This window comes from Nanorana parkeri, unplaced genomic scaffold, assembly GCF_000935625.1.
Source record: "Nanorana parkeri isolate BGI_ZX_2015 unplaced genomic scaffold, ASM93562v1 scaffold115, whole genome shotgun sequence".
Lineage (NCBI taxonomy): Eukaryota > Metazoa > Chordata > Amphibia > Anura > Dicroglossidae > Nanorana > Nanorana parkeri.
Window position 1 is genome coordinate 251,997 of NW_017306383.1, and position 18,573 is coordinate 270,569.

An 18,573-nucleotide genomic window follows, 5' to 3' on the forward strand; every position below is an offset into this window, starting at 1 on the left:
TATGTACTATGGATCATGATTTAACCTATTCATGTTAGCAGGGGATAATTGTAACTATTACTGCAGTGTACGGGACGTATGTGCTGTATATGTACTATGGATCATGATTTAACCTATTCATGTTAGCAGGGCAGAATTGTGAGTGCCTCCCACAAGCTGAGCACCGAGATGCGATGCAGTGATCCTGCCCAGCGCCGACTACAAGAGGCACCGCATGAGGCTACGGGGATCGGAGTGAAACTGTGAGTAAGGGAAGCTGGGACGGGGCTGGCTGTAAATCTATTGCTAAAGTGTACTGGACGTGTGTAATGTATATGTAGTACATATATACAGCATACACCTCCACTACACTCCAGCAATAGAGTTACAATTCTCTACTGCTAACATGAATAGGTTAAACCATGATCCATAGTACATAACATGTAGTTGTACTATGGATCATTTAAAGTCACCTGTCCCTTTAAGAAAAAGTATCTGTAATTGGTATCGGCAAGTACATGAGGGGATTGTACTTGGGCCTAAAAAAGTGGCATTGGGACATCCCTACCTGTATGTGTTATTGTTACCTGTATTTGCTAATGTAATTTTGAATAATATTGTTTCCATTAAATGTAACCTCGGCTTATACATTTTATAATCATATGCTCAGTTGGAGTTACAAGGTTTCTGATAACTTTATCTTTAGCACTTTCTCCCTAAGCCACACTCAGAGGGCAATTTCTCAACACTGGAGCAGACAAAATCTGGAGCAGCTGTGCATGCAACCAATCAGCTTCTCTCTTTCATTTTCAAATCTTAAGGTCCCCACACACCTTGCGATAAGGTCGCACGACTTTAAACTTACTAACATGTTCGAAAACCCGCCGAGCATCGTACGATTTTCGGCGGGTGTGTAGCATGTTCGTAAGATAAAAGCCGGACGGGCCGGTGTGCGCAAGCGGACACTGCCCGTTCGGCATTGCGGTCATCGGAAGCCCGCCCCTCAGGGCAATAGTCTTGCGATGGTTGTAAGGTGTGTGCCCAGCCTACACTGAACAAACTGAAGAGAGAAGCTGATTGGTTGCCATGCACAGCTGCTCCAGATTGTGTCTGCTCCTGTTTTGAGAAATTCCCCCCATAGTGTCTTCCACATTTCATGACCTGCTTGCACAATCCCTGTAAGCATTGTTAACATAATACAATAATGTAAGGTGACTGAAAACACAAAATTATGTGTACCTTGTTATATTGATTCAATACTCAACAAAGGGAATTCATCAAAACTGGAGCAGCTGTGCACGGCAACCAATCAGCCTCTCTCTTTCATTTTCAAATCTTAACTGACCAAACTGAAGAGAGAAGCTGATTGGTTGCCATGCACATCTGCTCCAGTTTTGAGAAATTCCCCCCAATGTATCATATTGCTGCTTATAAAACCTTCCCCAGATGTTTTCTATACCTGCACTGGTTTAGTATGGAAAGAAGGAGCCAGGAAAGGCAAAAATGTATGCAGATTAAACTTCAACTGTAAACTCTAATCCTTCTGCTTACATTTTATTATTGCAAAACTCATATGCTGAATTGGGTGGCTGTCAAATTATGGTCAGCCCCAGTACACTTATCAATGACACAAGACACAGTTTAGTAACTGTCATGTATACTTGCCACGTTTCCTTTAAAGATTAAACTGTCAGCCACTCCCTGAATTTTTTTATCATTGATATATGCTTATGACCACTGTCATATGTAACAGGATGTGAACATATTTATCCATGCCTGCAACAAAAACAGTACAAAGTATAGTATGCTTTTTTAAAGCATGAGAACATTTCCAGTACTGGGATAGTGGGCAGAGTCAGGCAAATCAATGTTTTATACCCTGTTGCTAAAATGTTTTTCTGTGTCACAGATATAGGGGTCTATTCACGAAGCAGCCGAAGGATCTAGTCGTAGCTTCGGCCGATCCTTCAGCTAGCTTCGGCCCCAGGACCCCTTCGGTTCAGTAGAACCGAAGGGCTGCTGTACGGGTTATTCACAATTGCCCATACAGCTCCCGAACTTAGCCGAGCGGCTCAGCCAAGCCGAACGCATATGCCTCGGCTCGGCTGAGCCGCGCTGAAAGCCGAAGCTGGCCGGCCGACAGCCTGCTTCTGACAGGTGGGCGGAGCCAGCTGTGATCTTACGGCAGGCTCCGGCCACTTGCAGAGAGATCAGCTTCCCTGGTTACCAGCTAACCAGTGACACTGATCTACAGACAGCCTAACTCTCCCTGGCGCTCCGGGAGTCAAGGAGAGAGAAAGACTGCTTTTTCTTTTTTTTTTCTTTATTCTGACACAGAGCTGTGTCAGAATAGAAAAAATAAAATAAATATGTTTTGGCTATAGGAATGCATTGCTAGATTCCTATTAGCTATTTCCATTTGCAATAGCCAATAGCAAACTAGCATTGCATCCTCCCTCTGCTGCAGTTCTCCATCAGGTCCACAACTACTGATTGACAGCAGCAGAAGGCGGGAACAATAGCTAGTTTGCTATTGCAAATTGAAATAGCCAATAGGAATCTAGCAATGCATACCTATGGCCAAAAATATATATTTTTTTCTATTCTATTCTGACACGGCTCCGTGTCAGAATAAAGAAAAAAACAAAAAAGCGGTGTTTCTCTTCTTGGCGGCCGGGAGCGGGAGACTCCCGGAGCGCCCGGGAGGGTTTTTTTTTCTTCTTTTTTTGGACGGCAGCAGAACCGCCGAACAATAGAAAACAGTTGGGCGGAGCTAGCTGTCATTGCTAGCTCCGCACAATTGTTTTCTATTAATTTTTTTCTACTTTATCAACTATTTTTCTGTTCTGCTCGGTCCCACAGAGGGACCGAGCAGAACAGCCGAGCCGAATGGCGCTCAGCGGCATTCGGCTATTCACTCACTGCTGTTCGGCATCTATAAGAATAGACCTAACAGCAGCGAGTAGCCTGCCGGAGGTTCGGCTTAGCCGATCCAGATGTTGGATCGGCTGAGTCGAACTCCTTCTGCTGTGCATGTTCGGCTGACCCGAAGCCACCCGATGTACGGCTGATTTCAGACAATATACGGCTGAAATCAGCCGCACCAGCCTGAAGTGAGTAGCCGAACAGCGTTAGGCCGGCGCTTTAGGTCGGTCATTCACTCGGCTGCCTACGGCAGCTTAGTGAATAGACCCCCTAGTCTTATTATAGAGAGCAGTCCGTGTACCCATCGCACTCAAAGCCGCTGCTCCAAAAATGAAAGGTGGGTGCAGCAGGTGTCAGCGGGTGGCTTCTGACAAAATATAAGTAAAGGATGGACACCGGCACTCCAAAGCAAGTTCAGTACATGTTTATTAATGTACTAGTTGCAAGTAGAACACTCTAAACGTTTCGGCGTCTCACAGGATCCCCTTCATCAGGCAAACAAGTGTTTGCCTGATGAAGGGGATCCTGTGAGACCCCCGAAACGTTGTTTAGAGTGTTCTACTTGCAGCTAGTTCGTTAATAAACGCGTACTGAACTTGCTTTGGAGTGCCGGTGTCCATCCTTTACTTATTATAGAGAGTCACACAACTGTACACTAGTAGGAATACACTACTCTAAATAATATGTGCTATACACAAGTGGTTCTGGATGTACATTAAGGCTAACCATACACGTGTAGATTTCTCCCATTCAACCCCTCAGGCCAAACAAGGGAAATCACTCAATTCCCCCATCCATGCTCTTTAGGGTTCATTCAAATGGGCGTGCATGTCGGTACAGCTTGCCCGCCTCTACAAAGGCCCAAACCCGTGAGGGACAGGTGCTAAATTTAATCGAGTGCAGCAGCCTGTACCTCCCATACGAGGATGCGGATGCATGCAATTACACACAGAACTGAACCTGCACTGCCGTGCGGGTTTGGGTGCTTGCACTCAGACCTACACTGTGTGCGTCTAAGTGCAGGCACCTGGACCCGCATGGATGTGCAGGTTCCGGTCTGTATGTAATTGCGTGTAACACCATGCAGCCGCATCCTTCAAATTACAATTACACGCAGCACCTGTCCCTCCCGTGATTGGTTTTTTGCACAGATTTGCATGCTGTACGGACCTGTTTGCCCACGCTAATCTGCACTGCTGGCTAAACTGGTTAGGCAGTTGCAAAATTATAGGCATTGGACTATAGCCAAAAAAAAACAAAAGCAAAAGATTTTATTCTAACCCAACTTAACTAGAGAATATTAGGTCGACCTTGACTAATCAGGGTTGTACCTGCACTTTGTTTTGCTGTTATTAAGATGTGCCACTGCTATAAAAACATACAACCCATCTAGTATATATACAGTATATACACACACACAAATGTACACTAAAATAATGATATAAAGTTATTTGCAAGTACCGTGTTTCCCCGAAAGTAAGACCTACCCCGAAAATAAGACCTAGTGCTATCTTCGGGGATTTCTGTAATATAAGACCTACCCCGAAAATAAGACCTAGTTCGGGGTAGGTCTTATATTACAGGCGTCCCTGAAGATAGCGCGAGGTCTTACCTTCAGGGTAGCTGCACATGTAATTCAATTTCACATGTGAAGACCGGCAGCCCGTACAACATTTTACTGTTTTGAAATTAAAATGGCTTTAAAGGAGAACTATGGGGTCAGTGTTTTTCCCCATAGTTCTCCTTAGGGTAACGGGAGGACACAAACTAGCGTCCTCCCGTTACCCTAAGCTCAGTATACCGCGAGCTACAGCTCGCGGTATACTGAGATGCCGGAGCGGATCCCGACGTAGATGACGGGATCCGCCCAGCTGCGTGAGTGACAGCTGGCTCTGCCTATCTAGAGGCAGAGCCAGCTGTACCCGCCCCCTCCCCCGTCCGTTCCGCCATTCAGCGCTGGCAGATCGGAGCAGGGAGAGGGGAATCCAGCCCCTTCCCCTGTCACGGCATAGAGTCGTGACAGGATCGAGAGGTGAGCGAACCTGGTATGTGTTCGCTCACCTCCCGATCTACTGAGCCGACCTGTGACAGTCTCATTGTCACAGGTCGGCTAGAACTATGAGGCGAGTGGAAATCACTCATCTCATAGTTCTCCTTTAACTGGACTTGTCTGTCACTGATCATACATGCAATAGTCTAATATATCAAGGTGTATCAATTTAACATGGTTTTTAAAATAATTAACAAATAAATATTGCACAAGTATTCGCCAACCTTGGTAGTAATGCCTTTTAATAAGCTTGGTTGAGCCATTTTGCCTTAGAGGTAACATATTTAAAAGACTGGAATCACACTGTGTGCAATTAAAGCTACAATATGAAGACCAAGGAGCAAAGCAAATCTGGAAAAATATTCTGGAGATCCCCCAGTTACTAAAAATATGTATGTTGTTTGTGGATGGCTGCTGCATAGTGTAAAAATAGTTCCGTGACACAAGTCGGATACTATGCTGGATTTCTGGGTGCTGCGGAATGAGAGCAGCGGCTATGATAGTCAAGGGCCCCAGTTGCATCCCTGCTGCTCTGCTATTCACAAAAGCCTTGTATTTTTCTCACAGAATACAAAATGTTCTGTGAATGGAGGAGGAGAGATCATGTTGCACACCCGCCCTTCTCTCCTCCTGCATTCACAACACATTTTGTATTCGGCAAAAGATTGCAAGGCTTTTTGTGAATGGAGGAAAAGAGAGGAGGTGGATACCACTGAGGTGCTTCACGACTGAGGTGCAGTTGTAGCCGCTGTTCTCATCCCCATAACACCTGGAAATCAAGATCTGTGTGTAGGATACGGCTCCGCCTTGTAGCAAAAAGTGATTTTTATACTGGGCAGCAGCCATCCATACACAGTATACTGTATATATTATCAGGGTTATCCTCCTTAGCCAGTGCAATAGTTAAAACAGCGTTTTCCCTAGAGTTAAGCTTTAATACACCTTTTTAGTGTGTCCCATTGAGGAGATTCCCCTTGCTTTCCTGTCTCAGGAACACAACAGGAAGTGAGAGGAAATCTCTGTTTAGAAAAACATACAACATAGAAAATCTTGCATGCACTATGCAAATCGACATTTGATACAGCAAACAAGGGCTAACAGGCATGTTAAAGCAATAACTAACTCTAACAGGGAACCGTAACAAAAGGGTCTCACATATTAGAGAGCCACGTGAAGCTAGCATCTCAGAAACTAGTACACTGGGTTTTTGTTCCACTACTCCCTCACAGCTCCACACCTCCTCTCTAATGTCCTACCCACCTCTCTACTTTGCCAGCCTCGCCTCCTGTGATGCAAGGCATTGTGGGAGATGACCCAGAAGCACAAAAAAAGCAACAGAAGCTGTTACTCTGATATGCAGTGTGTTTAAACAAAATAAATACTCTGGGGTATAATAACAAAGCCTTTTTATTTATTTCACAATGCTTGTCCTGAACACCCAATGTGATGTTTCTGCCTTTAGATCTCCTTTAACAGTGAATACTATTACAATAATTGAAATAGTAAAGCTATAATTAAAAAAAACCCCATAAAATTAGCTATATGGTGAAACTAGATTCTCTTGTAGACAGCGATTATTTTTAGTTTTTGCATTTACCTTCTGTACTCAGTAGCAGCTATTTAACATCTTGTCAGTGAATTTAAATGATTAATATTTTATTTGATAATGAAACATATGTCTATTCAAGCTGAGCTGACAAAAACAATACATTCACTTGCTAGTAGAATAATTGCCCAGATGAGAAAACTTGTCTCCTCGTTGTCATGATTTGTCATCTGATACAACCTTAGTAATACAAGTTCTACTTCAGTGGCCTCCTGCTGTGCTGAGTGTCTTGCTAGTTAGTTTTATAGTTATTCCTATACAAGACAGGTAATGATAATACATATACATCTGCTAATTACAATTTATTACAACAATGTAGCTTTAGACATCAATTGAAATGCCACAAGCCATGTACATCTCACTAGAGGTTACATAGGGGTTATTCACAAAGCTGCCGGAGGATCTAGCCGTAGCTTTGGCTGATCCTTCGGCTAGCTTTGGCCCCAGGACCCCTTCGGTTCAGTAGAACCGAAAGGCTGCTGTACAGGCTATTCACTATAGCCCGTACAGCTCAGGAAGTTGGCCGAGGGGCTCAGTCAAGCCGAAGGCATATGCTTAGTCATCTCACGCCTGGCTCCGGCCACTTGGAGAGACAGATCAGCGCCCCTGGTTACCTGGTAACCAGAGACGCCGTTCTGTCATTACACTGAGAACCCGGCGGAGCCGCTGTGATATCACGGTAGCTCCGTCAGGTTCTGTGTGCAATGACAGAACCGGGTCCCTGGTTACCTGGTAACCAGAGAGGCCGTTCTGTCAGTACACTGAGAACCCGCCGGAGCTGCTGTGATATCACGGCGGCTCCGGCGGGTTCTCAGTGTGTAATGACAGATGGGCGTCCCTGGTTACCAGGTAACCAGGGACGCCCATCTGTCATTACGATGAGAGCAGAGCCAGCGGTGATATGCAAGCCTACTCTGCTGAGCTCTCATGGTACTGACAGTTCAGCGTCCCCGGTTACCTGGTAACCAGGGACGCCCATCTGTCATTACGATGAGAGCAGAGCCAGCGGTGATATGCAAGCCTACTCTGCTGAGCTCTCATTGTAATGACAGCTGGTCCCAGCCAATAGAAAACAGTTGGGCGGAGCTAGCTGTCACTGCTAGCTCCGCCCAATCACTTTCTCTTTTTTTCTTCTACTTTTTTAAACAGTTTTTCTATTCTGCTCGGTACCACAGAAGGTACCGAGCAGAATAGCCGAGCCGAATGCCGCTCAGAATAGGCCGAACAGCAGCGAGTAGCATGCCGAATGTTCGGCTCAGCTGATCCAGATGTTGGATCGGCTGAGTCGAACTACATTTGCACTTTGGGTCGGCCGAACATGCTGAGCATGTTTGGCCGACCCAAAGCCAGCCGCAGCAAGCCTATGTACGGCTGATTTTAATCGGTGTACGGCTGAAATCAGCCGTACAAGCCTGAAGTGAATAGCCAAACAGAGTTCAGCTCACTTCACTTCGGGTCGGTAATTCACTACGGCAGCTTTGTGAATAACCCCCACAGTTACATAGTTAGTTAGGTTGAAAAAAGACACAAGTCCATCGAGTTCAACCTAAAGAGGTTGTATGTGGCCTACAATAAAATGGGAGGAACAATTTTCTAAAGCTAGCATTTATAGAATGTATGTATTATGTTCTGTAGATATCAACTGGAATACCACAAACCATGTAAATCTCAATAGGGGCTACATGTGGTCTACAATAAAACAGGGGAACACTTTTCTAAAGCCAGCATTTGTAGTATGTATGTATTATGAACTGTAGACATCAACTGGAATGCCGCAAATCATGTAATTCTGACTAGGGGTTACATGTGGCCTACAATAAAATTAGAGGAACAATTTCCCAAAGCCAGCATTTGTAGAATGTATGATTTATGGGCTGTAGACATCAGTTAGAATACCACAAATCATGAACATCTCACTAGAGGTTATACCTGACCTACAATAAAATTAGAGGAACGCTTTCCGAAAGCCAGCATTTGTAGAATGTACAGTATGAATTATGAGCTGTAGACATCAACTGGAATACCCCAAACCATGTAAATCTCACTGGGGGGTACCTGTGGCCTACCATAAAAAAGGGGAACACTTTTCTAAAGACAGCATTTGTAGTATGTATCTATTATGAGCTGTAGACATCAATTGGAATACCACAAACCTTGTACATCTCACTAGAGGTTATATGTGGCCTACAATAAAATTAGGTAAACAATTTCCTAAAGCCAGCATTTGTAGAATGTATGTATTATGAGCTGCCGCGGTGGCAGATAGCACTTGTAGTTACTTCATTCACAGATCAAAGGAGCCACGCACAGCTGGGCCAAATTCCAAAAATGCCTGAATACTGCAGGCAAAAGAACCCCAGAATTAAGGTAAGATGAGAGTGGGGGTATATGATGTGAAAATGTTTCATGTTACACCCAGGGACAGATTTACTCTCCCTGCCGTCCCAAGGCCAGGCTCCGCAATACGCCCCACCCGCCAACCCCTCCTTCCCATCAATGGAGAATGGCAACCAGATGGCAGGGCGGCGGGGTTAGTTTCAATTTTTTTTTACTGTTTCAAATTTGTATTTATGTAAATTTGTTTTAATCAATTTACATTTTTGTCACCTAACTTTATTGCTATCACACAGGAAATAACAAGCCCCTGTGTGAGAGCAATTGGAGGTGACAGGCTCTCTTTATTGACCCTGTCACCTCCAATACAGGAGTTCTAGCACAGCACTGGGCTGGAACTCCTGTGACAGGTGAGAGAGGAAGAGCACAGCTCTCCCCTCTCACTGTCTACACGGAGCGACAGGGTTAGTTTTAACCCTGCCGCTCTGCTACCTGCAGTGAGGAGAGACTCTGCGGCGGAGCCCGGAGGACGGAACCAGAGGAGAGAGGTAAGTGCAGGGGGGAGGGGAGGAGGACAGGCTGTAGGCTTTTTACATGTGATCTCGGTGACATCGCCGAGTTCACATGTAAATGAACAATCGGCTTACTCACTCCACATTTAGTCCTGCTTGTGCAAAGCATGACTAAATGTAGAGAGGGCAACTTACAGCCCGGCGCCCGCAACTATCCCCACAACTATCCCGCCCCTCTGTGCCCTGCCGCCCCGAGGCCCGGCCTCGGTGGCCTTGTGGGGAATCCGGGCCTGGTTCTGTCCTTATCAGCAATCTGCCCACTCAAATCTGATGAATGTGATACCTATAGCAGATGATCCAACAATGCACCAAGACTTTGCCTAAAAAGACTGCAGCAATGTTTTTATTTTATGCAGTTAATGCAGTGTGCTGGTTTTTTTCCCCCCAAACATCTGTTTTCCCTTATTGCAGTCTAAGCAATGCCATAGCAATAATAAATATCATAGAAATGCATTGTAAGGGCAGAGTTCTTAGTTTTAAAGGCGGACCTGATCAGAAGCACAATGTTAAGTCTATGGGCTGGCGGATGTAAACAGACGTCCGTTTATTTACATCAGAATACTTCCGAGTCTGTATAGGCCTGATAAAATCGTAAAAGAGTTCCATTTTGAAGGGACCTAAATGTGATGGATCTAAGGTATGTGAATGTAAACAGACACATGTTCGCTTACAACCAACCGCCCATAGACTTAACATGGGTCCAGTTACTTCCTCCATCGCAAGATGGAGAAAAAAAATGGAAAGGACACGGATGTCACAAAAGTGATATTCATTTTCTACTGTTCCGATCAGAAGGGGATCTGTGCACGGATTCTCTGCTGATCAAAGCAGACCGGTGCCTTAGTGAAAGAGGCCATAAAGTGGAGTTTGAAAAATAAATTGCCAATCAGCAACCTTTCAGCTCAGCGCAACCTTTCAGCTCAGCATGCCGAGATAAAGTAACTCCAATATGCATGCGCAAGAGTTACATCATTGAGGCCTGGCCATTCAACAGCTGAAGACTCAAAATGTAGATGGAAGTGCGTGCGAGGGAGGGAATCGCTTTCGCAAGTCTGTCATAATGTGCTATTATGTTGTGCATGCTTATACATTGTGGCTGAAAGCTCCTGGGGTCCCCTTTTTTCCAGCCTGCCTTACTGCTTTATATCTTCTTTCCTCTAATCAAGGTCAAAGAAATGCATTATAAGGTCACATTTTTTAGATAGTTGCTAGTGTGTGCTGTTGTATATCTCTCTGATTCTCCTTTCATTGGCAAGTTGGTCATCACCGGAGCTGAACAAAAGCAGAGTGATAAAAGCCATGGTGTTTGTTTTATACAACAATAGGATGAAAGGTTCAGTGAAAGTTGCACACTATGCAGTCATACTTTTTGGCACCAATCCTAATCTACAGTATCTGCTCTGGCAGACAACAGTTATTAAACTTTACATTTCTTGTTTGCAGGAGAATGGAGATGCTATTATATAATACATATTTCTGTTTAAATCAGACTAAAATAAGGAATGTTTAGAACCGCTGTCAAGTTTATTTATGGCTATCAGTGTTCTCACCAGAGAGATTTCCGCTCACCTCCTGTCCCTGTAACGTCAAAACAAGAAATATGGGGAAGGGGTATCACTAGGAAAGGAAGACACAGACAGCAATCAAAACCAGACTAGGTTTTAAATCCAGCTGAGGGACAGTCCATTACTTCCTGTTCCTCCGACTCCCTGTCACTAGGATAGAAAGGGGAAATTTCCACAATGAGGACACTGAAATCAATAAAACATGACATTTTATTAAATTCATTAACCAGTTCAGCTCGCGTGTCCCAAAAGCCTGGGCAATGAAGAGGTCAAAAGAAGCTCACCCCTGCAGTGCAGCCATGAACTTGTTTGTACTTTTCTCAGCTAGCTCCCGACTTTCAGGCTTCTTTCACACCTACAATGTGGATGCGTTTAGGGATTCCTGCATCAGGAACCTTCAATTTCCTGCATCAGGAATCCCTAATCTTCTGTTTACAAGCGGCAGCTGTCACCTGTTCAAGTTAATGATCGGGTTACAGCGGCACACTGCATGTAAGCGTATGTGATACGATTACATGTTGTTAGTAATCCATAACTATTCCTCGACACACGATTGATGATCCAGGAAAAGTGACAGAAACCTGGAGACACTAAGGCTAGTACATCACTTATGTCACATGCTGACATAGGTTTCGTTATGTCAGCCCAGTTATTAAGAATGTAATTGCTATTTAATTCTATGAGCTGCAGCATGTCCTATTTTTTTCAGTGTACTCCAACTCAGCATGTTGGTGTGAAGTGAAGCCATTGGACATAACGCAAATTGGCTTTATTTTGTGTTGGAACTGCCCTGGGCAATGCTGTAGTAGCACACGCTGACTACTACATTTGTCTCAGAGAGTCTGATATGGTATCCGGCATGTGATGTTGTGATGGCACTCCTCTGCAGCTGCCATCTTCAGCAACAACAGAAGCTAACAGTTAGTACTATAGTAATCTCCTCCGAACCAGCTGGTGGAAGTGGGAGGTTTTGTGCTGACGGTTAGTGTTGCATAGTGCTGCATGCACTATTTTTTCTGACTGCACTGGACCGGAACGCAGGCACTGATGTGCCATGCGTTCAGGTGTGGGCGATCACACTGTGTCTGGGGGGCGTGGCTGCAGTGCCATTGACTTCAACGCACCACCACACCCCATCCCGCCCCAAAACAAAGTGAGCCGGCCCGAATGCAATCCATTTGCGTTCCGGCACCAATCGGGCAGAATGCACTGTGGCTGGTGTGAACTAGCCCTCAATCCTTTATCAGTACAAAGGGAGTAGAAGAGGGAAAGGACTGCACAGCAAGAAAAGTTACAGAATGGATAGGGGTCTGTGGCTTCAGTACTGGCTGTACCTCCCCTCTAGGAATGAATATAATTTGGGCTTCAGCCTGGGGTGGAACTGCAGCCAACACAGAGAGAAATACAGTTACAATTTATTAATAAACTACTGCACAGATTTGAATGGGTGCAAGGGCAATGTGCACTAGGTTTCTTTTTTAAACTTGTTTGCCTTTGTTGTAAACTTTAACCCCTTCATGACTGAGGCCTTTTTTTCATTTTTTGTACCCATGTTATATTCCACATTTTAGGCCTGAAAATTACTTAAAATTCTTTAACAATACCTATAGCTAGAGAGATGAATGAGGGTTTGTTTTAAAGTGATTTTACTGCTTGTTCAGAATATTTATTATTATTATTATGTATTATTAGTGTGCATAGTTTGGAAACAGTTTAATTTTAAAGTGGACCCTGACTAAAAAACGGAAGATTTGCCGTTATAGGAAATATCTAGAAATGGTAAGTGTGCCTGAATAGTGCCCTGAAAATGTACCTTTTGGTTTTAAATCCCTGAAAATTAGCAGTGCATTTCCGGGTGTATGCTTAGGGACTCCTGTGCCTACAGCCACATAGCCAAGCATCTGCAATGTAAGATCTCAGGCACTGGTGCCTCTGGCTGCTAGTCTCATGATGAGATTTGCAGTGAGATTTGGTGATGTCACTACTGAGCTGCTCACTGTTCTCCTTGCTGAGGGTTTAAAATAAGGAAGCAAAACTCTGCTCTACCAAGATGTTCGTTTCCACACAGAGACATGGTGCAGAACAAATCATCTTAGGCCAGTAATGGGGAAAAGATCTGCTGTAGGGCGACCACAGGCAATACTGGTAACTAGACTTTTGCCCTATGCCTATCTTTTTTGGGCACAGTTTCTGGACTTCAGCTCCTCATCAACAGAACACTTACCTGAACTTAATGCCTTTGACTGCTCGGTGTTACTCTGGTTTAACGTGGAAGTTGACTGCGTTTCCTTTGATACGGTTGCACCATCCTTGGTGTTTGGAGAAAGTGTTACTTCATTGTTGACTGTTGTTGCAGATGTGCTACTTTTTGCAGTTGTTGCAGCAGATGTGCTAATTTTTGCAGTTGTTGCAGGAGATGTGCTACTTTTTGCAGTTGTTGCAGGAGATTCATTTTTTGGTGCTGTAGTTATCATTGTTGCTGCACTTGTAATAGTTTCGTCAGGTTTTGCAGTTGTTTCATTTGTCACTGTCTCAGTTTTAGCACTTGTAGTCGCAGTTGTATTTCCGGTTGTTGTTATGGTAGACATTGTTTCAGATGGTTTTACGGTTGGTATAATGGCCCCAGTAGTGTTTTTACTACCAGTAGTGTTAGTATCTGTATTAACTGTAGTAGTTACCGATTCTGTAGTTGTCCCTGGATCTGTTGTTACTGGTTTAATGCTTGTTTCTCTAGTTCCAGTTGAAGGATCAGCTGAAGTAGTTTCAGGCCTGCTGGATGGAGAAGTTGTTTTTGGTGCTTCTGTACCAGGCAGTGGCTTCATGGTGGTGGATGTATTTGCACTTGTTTGGTTCTCTAAGGTGAGATTCATTTTGGTGATTGCAGTTATATTGGAAGTAGTTACAATACTGCTACTTGTTGTTGTAGCTTGTTCTAAAAGGTTGGAGATATTTCTATCCAGTGTGGTTTCTTCTATCACATTTGGTGTGGTCTCTTTCACAGGTAAACTTACAGGTTTCAAAACTGATACAGTAGTTGGTTCTGGTGACTGCTCAGAGACTTGTGTTGGTATTGAAGTTAAAGAATTATCTCCATAAAGACCTAATAAATAAGAATAAAGCCAATCAACTAAAACCAACACAGAGAAATATAGTGAACTCTGTTCAATTACTAAGACAGCTAATCAGTAAAGGGCATTTCTTTAACTTAAAGTTTATTCTGCTTATATTTTTCCTTCCTTGGTTCCTCCCTTCCCCCTCATCAACATGCTAATGAAATATTTTATACATTTTTTCAATTTTCATTACGTACCTTATTTTAGACATAATCATTGGGTCTATGTGCTTCTCTGTGCCATGCAATGCAGGCAGATGGGAGGTGCTGAAAGGATGCATGTGAACGCTCTGCATGCTCCCACCACTCTAAGCTGTGAATGGGGACTTGTAGATGAAGAGTGTAGCTAATCATCAGCATTGAATGTAATTGGGCTGATTTACTAATGCAATTGAGCAATCTTCACACAATAAATTGTGTATAAATTCACTTTAATTATCCAGTCATGTAATAAGGAAATTCCTATTCACTTTTAATACTAAAAGTATTCCCTCAAACAAGAGATATCATCAAGAAGGGAACTCTTTATTTTTCTATGCAAATCATTTTTTTAATTAATATTTGCCCACTTACAAAACACACAGCACCATAAATATATAAAAACCTTTTAAAAATTCATACCCGTGCAATGCTTTTTATTCCATATATCAAATAGGGCTGCAACTAACAATTATTTTCAGAATCGATTAAATGGGCGATTATTTTTTCGATCAGATAAAAAAAAAATGATATACCATCCTTAATTTAAAATAAAATGAACAAAAGAGTGTTATAAACATTACCACCTGTTCCGGTGCGGGCGATCACACTGTAGCCGGGAGGCGCGTTTGGGGAGCCATTAAAATGAATGGCACCTCCCGCACCAGCATTTGTCAAGCCGAAACCGAAAATGACTTTTTTCAAATTATTTTTAATTACTTTACTATTATTTATTATTTTATTCCCCTCATTTTGTAGAGATTTTCACACACTTCTTGTTGGGTCTCCAGGATAGCTGAAATGAAATCTAGCCAATGGGACAGAGGCAGCAAAAAATAACCTGACAGGGCTTTTAGTTTTACTTTCTCTAGCTAAAAAAAAAGAAAAAGCTTTGGCTATACATACGTTTTAAATCAGGTCGATAATATAAAACAGAATTTAGATTACATAGCATTGCCCTACATTCCCCTATGATTATCTAAGTTGACAGTCACTTTGTTGTACTCATCACGTAGAGTTACATGACTATAAAAACTAAGCACATCCCATGGAAATTGTGGACCTTTTAAACATCTGAATAGGTCAACAATGCATCTTTATTAAAAACAGTGTCTACAGATAAAGGTGATATACCTGAATAAGAACAAAAGGAAGGTTTGCATTTTCAATCATTTATTCAGTATCAATTGATGTAATGGTAAACAAAGTAAGTATACCCTTGGCATCAAAAGCTGGTATTGCCCCTGTAGCAGAAATGACTTTCTGTAGGCCATTTTACAACTGATCACCAGTCTCTGAAATCAACATCCAAATTTGTTAGCACTTTTCCATGCAAAATGTCTTCAGTTGCAAGATGAAAGGGGGTTTCCTTGCATGAACTATCCATTTTAAAATCTCCCTATACAATTTAAATGGGGATCAAATCAGAGCTTTGACTAGGGCATTCTATAATGCTTTATTTTTTACTTTTGAGCCATTCCTTGGTCGATTGTCTTGTGTATTTTGGATCATTATAGTGTTGAAAGACTTTAACTTTTGGACATACGGCCTTGCATTTTCATCACATACACTTTATGATGCAGAATGTAGAGTAGACTCGATGACTGTGAGCTGCCCAGGACCTGAAGCAGCAAATTATCCCCAAACCATACTGGATCCTGGCCAGGTCACTATCTATAAGGAGTTGGCATGCTCTCCTTGTGCTTGCGTGGGTTTCCTCCAGGTACTCGTTTCCTCCCACACTCCAAAGACATGCTGAAAAGGTAATTGGCTTCTGTCTAATTTGGCCCTGTATGTATGTATGCGACATAGGGACCTTAGATTGTAAGCTCCTTGAGGGCAGGGGCTGATGTGAATGTGCGCTATGTAAAGGGCTGCGTAAATTGTCTACTCTATATAAATAAATGTAATAAATATTAACATTTCCATTAGCATGCCTCACAATTGATATGAGATTCTTCTGATATTCCGACTTTGGTTCACAGCAAACAGCAGCCCATATGTTCAATAGCAAACTGTAATCTTGCTTAAATTTTCTTTTTGGACAGCTAAGCCTTTTTCTTAACACGCCTCTCATGCAGGTTAAATTGGTGCAGTCATTACCAGTGATTACCAGTGAAGATTTCTGCACCAAGGATGTAAACAAGAAAGGATGTAAACAGAGGAGCCAATTAACCTTCCAGCATGTCTTTGGAGTGTGGGAGGAAACCAGAGTACCCGGAAGAAACCCACACAAGCACAGAGAGAACATGCAAACTCCTTGCAGATAATGTCCTGGCCAAGATTTGATCCAGGGACCCGCAGTGCTCCAGGGAAAAGGTACTCACCACTACACCACACATTCTGGATCATTGACTCAGAAAGTATTGAAGATACTGGATCAGCAGTATCAATAGCAGCAGCCTATAGACTTCTCAAAGTACAGAATGCTTTCAAGAAAATCACATTGATATATACATCAGTGCCTGAACACCAAAATAATATGCACCAATGTTAATAATTGCTTTGAAATACCTACTTATGTCAGCAGGTGGTATGATCGGAATGTTCGTATTAAAGAAATAAAGAAAATTTGATGACTCAGCCAACACCTGCTGTAAGTAAATCCATATACACTGTTAATAATAGAATGTAACAATGAATTGTCAGATGGCCTTTTTCTGGAAACAGTGGTAAGACTATTGAAATGTTCCTACAGTTTACTGCTAGTTCTGGTTCAGAAGCATCACTGTATATTTAAGAAGTATTCTCATTTATTAAAGGAACAAAATAATTAATAGAAGTGCAGAAATATTTAGCGGATCAATGCAGAGAACATGTAACTGTACATGAATATCGAACTGACAGATGTTGTTTACAAATGGCAATATTCAAAAGTCATGCAAATATGAAATTCTGACAGCTTTCCTTTATTTTCCTGTCTAATATACAGATCCTTGAAATGAAGTGCATTGCATCCGTTCTCATACATGTACACCACATTCGGCTATCAAAAGAATTAAAAGCAACAATCTGACCTGTACATAACCTGTGTCTCATTAAGTTAAAACAGAACCAGGCTCCATGTGGCTGATAGTATTTAATGAAGAGTGAATGTTTATAAATGAATATGTTTATACTAATTATACATTATACCATCAAAAGGTCTCCTGCATAAAGAAGTCATATAACATGTGGCGATAGATAGACAACATGGCACCTAATCCACTGTATTTCAATAGATGGTAGATGCCCCTAATATGACAAATATACTTTCCTCCAATATTATATTGTTTAAAGGATATGTGTATGCAAAGTTGTTATCTCTATTATGGGTGGAAACTGCTATGATAAGTCAAATATTGGTATCGAATTACCTTTTTAATTTATGGGATCCTTTTTCAGCTTATCAGTAGCTTGCATTTATTTGCAATGCATTGCTAAGGGAAAAAAAAGCCTAGTCCTACAACAGGATGCGAACAAAGTGTACTGGTTGTAATGGGTGCTGATAAAAACACATGGGGCGCCCCAGAGAATTCTAAAGGAAGAAAATATTGGACTATAAACATACATCCACCTGAATATATATTAGCATATATTAGGGATGAACCGATACCAAGTACCGTACTCAGTACAAGTACAGATACTTTTCCAGCTCCAAGACTAGACTAGAGAAAAATGTAAAAGTTAGGAGGCAGCTGTCATTTGTAAGGAGCACACGTAGCTCCTGGGATTTGTACGTCTCTGTTTTATTGTATGATTTTGTTTTTAAATATATATAAAGGGATGCACCCATACCATTTTTTGCAAGTACAAGTACTGGTACTTGCCCAAGTACTTACAAGTACGAGTACTGATACATTTTTGTTTATTGTCATGTGACAGTTTTTCTAAAACAATACAGACTAATGATTTCAGGGCAGTGGTGGAGCGCCAGAGCCAGGTCCCAGCTGCAACCGCTGCAACCCTGGTAGTTCTCATGAAAATGCCAAGTATCGGCATTGGTATCTGAACTAGCATTGCTGCATCCCTAGTATATATAATAAACCCATGCATTACATATGCTAAATTGCTTCTTACATTAGTAGATCAGTGGATTTGTTAAGAGGTATCTATGGTCAAAAAAAATAAATAAATAAATATGTATTTCTATACTGAATTTCCATAATACTGAATTTTGAATAACTGTATCGATTTAGAAGTTTCTAAATTCACTTCCTGAAGATGCCCATAGGATGTACTCTCTCAATGCA

At 42.3% G+C, this 18,573-nt stretch overlaps 1 long non-coding RNA gene across 1 annotated transcript in view; it reads right to left on the reverse strand.

Annotated features, from left to right (window-relative positions):
• Positions 1 to 13,290, reverse strand: part of LOC108784462 — a 26,092-nt gene extending 12,802 nt beyond the window's left edge. Inside the window, exon 1 of the long non-coding RNA XR_001941069.1 lies at positions 13,256 to 13,290. This is a non-coding gene — a long non-coding RNA (uncharacterized LOC108784462). The remainder of the gene's footprint in view (positions 1 to 13,255) is intronic.
• Positions 13,291 to 18,573: the final 5,283 nt, after the last annotated feature.